The following is a 7,422-nucleotide window of genomic DNA, read 5'->3' on the forward strand; positions in this document are numbered from 1 at the left end:
ATTATGGATTTATTTCCTACTTTGGTTTGAAGCTGGGCAAAAAAGTTATCTGTATAGCTTGAGAAATGTATGGTATATGACACTTGTACATTTAAAATGAATTTATATGTTTTTCATTAAAAATACGGTAATTCTGATCCAGACTGACTTGTATCTCAAGTTTCAGCCTGCTATGATTTTAAACCATTTAAAATTGTATTAACTATTGAAAATCAAGGTCATATTAAGTGCACTATAAAATAAAAGCTTGATGAGATTATATAGCAGGAATTCTTACAATAAGTCAGTTATAAGAGCAATTCCAACTACAACTCTTAGGTGACAATACTTGCAAAGTAGACAGTATTGAAATTGAACAAATATAACCATCCCTTTACTATTTCCTGTTTTCTGTTTGCTAGCTAGCTAAAGAGCCACCAGCTGTGGACTCCTCTAGCTATATGAAATTATCAGTTCAGATATTCTCAGTAGCCTTGTTGAATGATTTTAAGAGCAAATGAGAACAGATTTTGCATTAAAATAATTGGATGATCAATGGAATGAGATGTTGTCCATTCCACACTACTCAGCTACAGAACCTAGACAGCAGCTGGCTTACTGTTTAAAGTCACATACAATCTCACTCCAAGGAAGCTATTTCTAAAATAGCTTAAACATCTGTTAAGGCTGTATCCCCACTTTGAACTTTAGGGTACAAGTGTGGGGGCCTGCATGAGGACTTCTAAGCTTAACTACCAGCTTAGTTCTGGTTCGCTGCCACCATTCCCTTCCCTGGGAAGCTTTGAGAAACCTTTTACCAATTCCCTGGTGAATACAGATCCAAACCCCTTGGATCTTAAAACAAGGAGAAATTGACCCTTCCCCCCTCCTTCCTTTCACCAACTCCTGGTGAATACAGATTTAAACCCCTTGGATCTAAAAACAAGAAGAAATTGACCCTTTCCCCCTTCTTCCTTTTACCAATTCCCTGGTGAATACAGATCCAAACCCCTTGGATCTAAAAACAAGGAGAAATTGACCCTTTCCCCCTTCTTCCTTTTATCAACTCCTGGTGAATACAGATCCAACTTCCTTGGATCTAAAAACAAGGAAAAATTAATCAGGTTTTTAAAAAGAAGGCTTTTAATTACAGAAAAAGGTAAAAATCATCTCTGTAAAATCAGTATGGAAAATAACTTTACAGGGTAATTCAACTTAAAGAGCTCAGAGGACTCCCCTCTAGCCCAGGTTCAAAGTATAGCAAACAAAGATAAACACTTTAGTAAAAGGTACATTTACAAGTTGAGAAAACAAAGTAAAACTAAGACACCTTGCCTGGCTTTTTACTTACAAGTTTGAAATAGGAGAGACTTGTTTAGAAAGATGGGGAGAACCTGGATTGATGTCTGGTCCCTCTCAGTCCCAAGAGCGAACAACCCCTTAAACAAAGAGCACAAACAAAAGCCTTCCCCCCCCCCCCAAGATTTGAAAGTATTTTGTCCTCTTATTGGTCCTTTGGGTCAGGTGTCAGCCAGGTTACCCGAGCTTCTTAACCCTTTACAGGTAAAAGGATTTTGGAGTCTCTGGCCAGGAGGGGTTTTATAGTACTGTACACAGGAGAGCTGTTACCCTTCCCTTTATAGTTATGACAACATCATAAACTGATAATTGGCTTTCTAAATGAGAAGTAAAAATATTTTGCATTAATATTGCACGCAGTCATAAATAAAACATTAAAAAGTTGCTAGAATGCTTTTTCAACTTATATTTGAACAGTAAGTGCTATCTCCAGGGCCGGCACTTCCATTTAGGTGACCTAGGCGGTCGCCTAGGGCACCAGGATTTGGGGGGGGTGCAGCATTTTGCCGCCCTTGGCGGCAATTCGGCGGTGGGGGGTCCTTCCGCACTCCAGGTCTTCGGCGGCAATTCTGTGGCGGGTCCTTCACTCGCTCCGGGACCCGCCGCCGAAGTGCCCCGAAGACTGGGAGCGCGGAAGGACCCCCCTGCCGCAGAATTGCCGACGACAACCGGGAGTGCGGAAGGACCCCCGCCTAGGGCGCCAAAAACCTTGGTGCCGCTCCTGGCTATCTCAGTGGTTTCAAAATAACAAATGGCACCAAATACATAAAAGACATACAATCTCTTGTGGTGTATGATACACCCAGAAAAGGGTCCAAGTTACACTTGATTCCCTGGCCTGCTCATGGGGCAATGCAGCTACCTGCTTCCCTCTGTTCGTGGAAGATTATAAGGTTAAAATTATAGCCCTAAAATAAAAACTTCTGCAAAATCAGGGTCTAGCATGAAAAGTATTGGGCATGATTATAAAATGGTATGATTGGTTTTAATTCCTATGTAGTATTCTCTAAATTAGCATTTGAATTGTTTATAATCATTGTCCTTTGTTCCTTGGTTAGCATATCATCTGACTGGCCAAATGGAAAGATTTGTTGTGAGTTATATTAAGCAACTGTGGAGTTTTAACAAGAGCACCTGGCAAATATTCAGCAAAGTTCTGATGTCTTCACTTATGAACTTTCCTTACACAGGAACAGACTGTCCTGTAGTTAGCAAGAAGTTTAAAAATTAAGCAAGATATTTTATCTATCATGTTTTATAGTTTTAAATCAAATACAAACTCAAAAATACATCAAGATGATGCAAGCCTTGGTTTGTTTTGGGGCTTGTAGCCCCACTGTATTTGAAAAAGTGCTCGAAAATACTTCCAAGGATAAGCTTTTCAAACACTGGGAAAGAGGAAGGCAACAAATCTAATTTGGGGAATGGAAAGAAAATTCTTCAATAAAAACAAACCAGGACCAGCATGGGCTTAGACTTAGAATCTCCTGTGCCTAGTAGCGCATGAGGAAACCCATTTTTCCCTACTGCTTTCTGTCCAAAGCAAGATGTTTGATTCCATCATACATTGTCTCCAGGATGGCAGCATCCTTGTCGATCATCCTACGATAGGTCAATCTTTGTCCTCCACACCACCTCCTCCCTCCACATACCTTGTGCTTCTGCCAGTGGGTAGCCTGATGACATGGGCAAACCACCGTAGCTGTCTCTGTCTAATTATTGAGTCTGCAGTCTGCTGACCTGTGTGCCACAGCACTTCCACTTTGGTTACACAATCTCTCCCACGAATTCCCAAGAGTCATCTTCAACTATGTTGGTGCATGCAGCTTCCTGTTATGTACCCACACCAAATGCCACATTGCCAAAGTGTACAGTCACAGTGAGAGGACAATAGCATTATAGTGTGTAGATGTAGCTTCCTACTCTTCCCAATGTTTGACAAATGGAAGAATGATCCACTTGCTGTAACAATTTGACGGGGGAGGGGGAAAGACCACAATGAGGTGTTCGAATTATATAGCATACATAAAAATAAGGAGTCCCGAAAAAGACAGTTCCAATCTACAGTTGTTTGCATTTTATAATCTGTAGGTTTCTTACATAGATTAATATTGTACCAGGAAAATAATAATACTTAATGTTTGCTCCAGGCATTACATCCTCAAAGCACTACCAATTAATTGTTGTGACATCATTGAGGTACATAAGTATAATTTTCACATTGTATTATTTCTAAGATACAATGATTATTATCTCAGCAAAGGACCTAATCCAAAGTCCACTGAACTCATTAGAAGTAGAGCTGGGCAGGAAATGGTTTTCCTATACCACTAAAATTTTCACAGGTGCGTCAGGGTGAAACCAAGACCTTTTGACTTTTTCCACATGAAAAAAACAGAGAGAACACCCCTCCCCCCAGAACAGCCAATAGCCAAGTAATTGGACACTCATCTGTAAGGTGGGAGACCTTGGTTTAAGCCCCTAGATACACACCTGGGACTGGAACCAAGGTCTCTGCCCTTCCAGATGAGTACCCTAACCACTGGGCTATTGGCTATTCTAGGAGGGCTTGGTCTCTCTTGGCTTTTGACTGAAATTCTGTACTGGACCTGAGAAATCCTTCCCAACTCAGGATTTAGTCAAAACTGATATATTCCTGCAAAAAGTTTCAGTTTTGATGAAGAGGCATTTTCCAATGAAAAACTATTTCATCAAAAAATTCCCCAACCATCTCTAATTAGGAATCTTCTCACTAACTTCAATGGGCTTTGGATCAGGCCCACAGGGAGGTTAAATGACCTGCTAAAGGCTACACAGCAAGTCAGTGGTAGAATCTGGATCTGAACTCAAGAATGCCTAGTTTCCGGCACTACGTTTTAGTCCACTAGCCCAGTGGTTCTCAACCTTTCCCCCCTTGGGACACAAAAGCCACTCCTGGTTTCGTGACACACAGGATTACGGAATTGTGATTACTGCAAGAAACTTCAAATGGTTTGTGTATACTAGGGCTGGATTTAAGTGTGGCTGTTGCTGGGATATGGGGTTGTGCTGGAAAATTGGAATAGCAGGGGTGCAGGGCTGGTGTCTCCTGCATAGAGATGCTACCATGCTGCTTTGTATCAGAGGGTGTCAAGATTTAATATAAAATATAGTACAAATTAAATTTCTTCACAGGTCTTGAAGGCCCAACACTTGAGGCCGAATACTTCATTTTTAGAAAATTAATCTGTTATAATATTACACTCCACATACTGTAACATTTATTTTTGGCTTTGGCATTAGATTTTGCTCTCAAAAGAAGAGAGCTGTTGTGAAATTGTAAGGGACATGTAGTGAATCACAGTGTGCATTCCAAAAGGGGCTTTTAAGCTGTGTAGCAGTTGTGTTCCTTATCGTTTCCAAATAGCTTTTGTTTGCCTGCCAATTCAGCTGACTTGTCCTGCCTTGCAATCCTTTGGGAAGAAAGAGCAGACTTAACTGGCGTCCTTTGGAGGCAGAACTAATGCAAGCTCCTGTGACTTCTGAAGTATTTCAGAATATGTAAAAAGACAAGACAAATTGCAGGTAAAGATATACAAGATCCTTTATGTAAGCAAATAGAAACAGCATGTGCTGTATCACTAAGTTCTAGTGTACAGGGTTTTTTCCCCCCATGACATATATTTGTTTTTCAAGAAAACCACAATGGGATTAGTGAGACAATGAAAGGAATTCCAAACAGGACCAATAATACAAGAACCATATGAATGCTGGGATCAGTTTCAGTACCCTGGAACATACTTTATATACACCATTAGTGTCTTTGCTAGACGCTGGTCTTTTTGTGAGGCTTGAATACCCAATATTCAGTCAGCTCTTCCTAGAGGAAGCTCACTAAACAAGAACATAACATTAGAAATAAAGCATTTGGAACAACCAGGGGATTTCCTTGTCTCAGGAAAATCAGAAACACATTATTCACTGTTCCAGAGGCTCCTTTTTTCCCCTCGTATAATTTTGCAGTTGGATTTTAAAAAGCACATGTGGATTGTGGCCATAGCAAAAGGTGCATTTCAAACACTCCATCTTTTGTTCATTTAGCTTTAAAACATTTTTTGTGACTTCTTCAGCTGCTCTGAAGTATGAAAACATTCATATTATTTTATTCCATAATCCTGTAGTATTTCCAATAATCAATTATAACAAAAGCAAGCTTAACTGCTTCGGGCCTCAGTTTCTCCATGTGCAAACTGAGGATACTAATACTGACCCATCTTTCCAAAGTGGGAGACTGCACTATTAAGTGTAATGTATTGTTATGATTAAAATGGTGGATTTTTAAAAGTTAATAAGTGGTTTTCAGTGTATGCTTTGGATCAGATCAGTCTGTCCAGGGGTAAAAGTTTCAGGGGGGCCTTTTTGCAAGGGAAATTCCATGATTTCCTTACAGAGATCCTCCTGCCTTATCCCACTGGGGAGGCAGGATTTGCCCCCTGTGGAAAAGCCACAGCTCACATCTGCTGGAGCCCAGGGGATCCATGGGAGGACAAGGCAATCTCCATGGACCAAGCGTGAAGTGGTTCTGGTCCCCAACAGCACCATCCTCCAGTGGAGCCACTCTCTTGCTGCAATTTCCCCCCTGAGATAGGAGGATCCACAGGAAAGTGAATACATCCTATAGCTGCAGTAACTTTTTGGACACATTTTTTGGGGCCAGAGTATGTGGGGAAGATGTGCAATCCCTTCCCACTCCCCCCACCCCCCGGACAGCCTCCTTCCCCTCCCCCCCCCCCACCTCCTGACTTCACCCCCTTTGCCCACATAGTCCTTGGACTCCATGGAGATCCCGCTGCAGGTTCTATGGGGTGAGGGAGGATGGTGCCACAGAGAAACCTAAGTCTCCTTTATATGTGTGGAGGACCCGTCCACATGCGGATCTCAGTGGGCATTATCTGGCCTTTTTAAATGAACCTTATTCCACGAAGAAAAGATTTTTCCTCAATGTACAGGTAATGCAGTGTTTTGTAACAGAAGGGAGCATCTATTACCGCAGAGAAATGCAAAATAGACTCCATGTGCAGAGTTGCTGTAGGAGGTAGAGGGATATTTATTATGATGCACTGAGGAGCATTACTACAGGACGTTACAAACCAGAATTCCAGCCAAAGATACTGGGGGCAAGTGACAGAAGCTGTGAAATCAGATAAGCTCATGCAAATTCACTTCTCTAGCACTAAAAAACCAGAGCCAAAGCTAACATAGATTTTATGCTAATTTGCAGACATAGATTTTATGCTAATTTGCAGACCACCACAGACTAAAGGGTTAATGGAGGAGCTTACCCATACCTTGCTGACAGTGGTGATAAAATACCCTAAACACCTTCCTGGGAGATTTCGACATTCATTTTGACAAGGCCACAGATGCAAAAAACCCATAATTCATGTCCTCACTTGCCTCCTTAGAACTCTCCCAGTCCTGGGTCATCTCTGGACCACCCCACACAACCAGTGACACCCTGGACCTGGTCTTCAGATTAGATGTCAATATCAAGGACATCCCAAAACAACCATGGCTTGGACAGATCATCCCCTCACTGAGGCTCGCCCAGCTCCCAGACAACAACAACAAACCAATGACCCTGATAGGATTCTGAAAAAATTCTTATATACCATCAAATTCCAAAGCATGTTAAAAGACAGCAGCACTCCAGACACCGGAAAAGGAACCAAGGATCTGTTGAATTATCATCGTACACTAGCCTTGACCAACAGTACACTGGCCCCCAAGGGTACGTCTACACAACCTGCAGCTGCAAGCCTCCCAGCCTGAGTCAACAGACTTGGGTTAGCAGGGCTCATGCTACCACGCTAAAAATAGGTGTGTGGACATTGCAGCTTGGGCTCTGAAGCCTAGCGAGGAGGGTGCCACAACTTCAAAGCGCTGTCTACACAGGTATTTTTAGGGTGCTAGCATAAGCCCTGCTAACCCAAGTCTGCCAACCTGGGTGAGAGGCTTGCTGACATTGGCTATGTAGTCTTACCCGAAATGCCCCCTTCCTCCCCATCACACACACAGATCTCTTTGATGGTCTGACACCCTGTT

Source organism: Terrapene carolina, unplaced genomic scaffold (genome assembly GCF_002925995.2).
Source record: "Terrapene carolina triunguis isolate 2854851 unplaced genomic scaffold, T_m_triunguis-2.0 Scaffold66, whole genome shotgun sequence".
NCBI lineage: Eukaryota > Metazoa > Chordata > Testudines > Emydidae > Terrapene > Terrapene triunguis.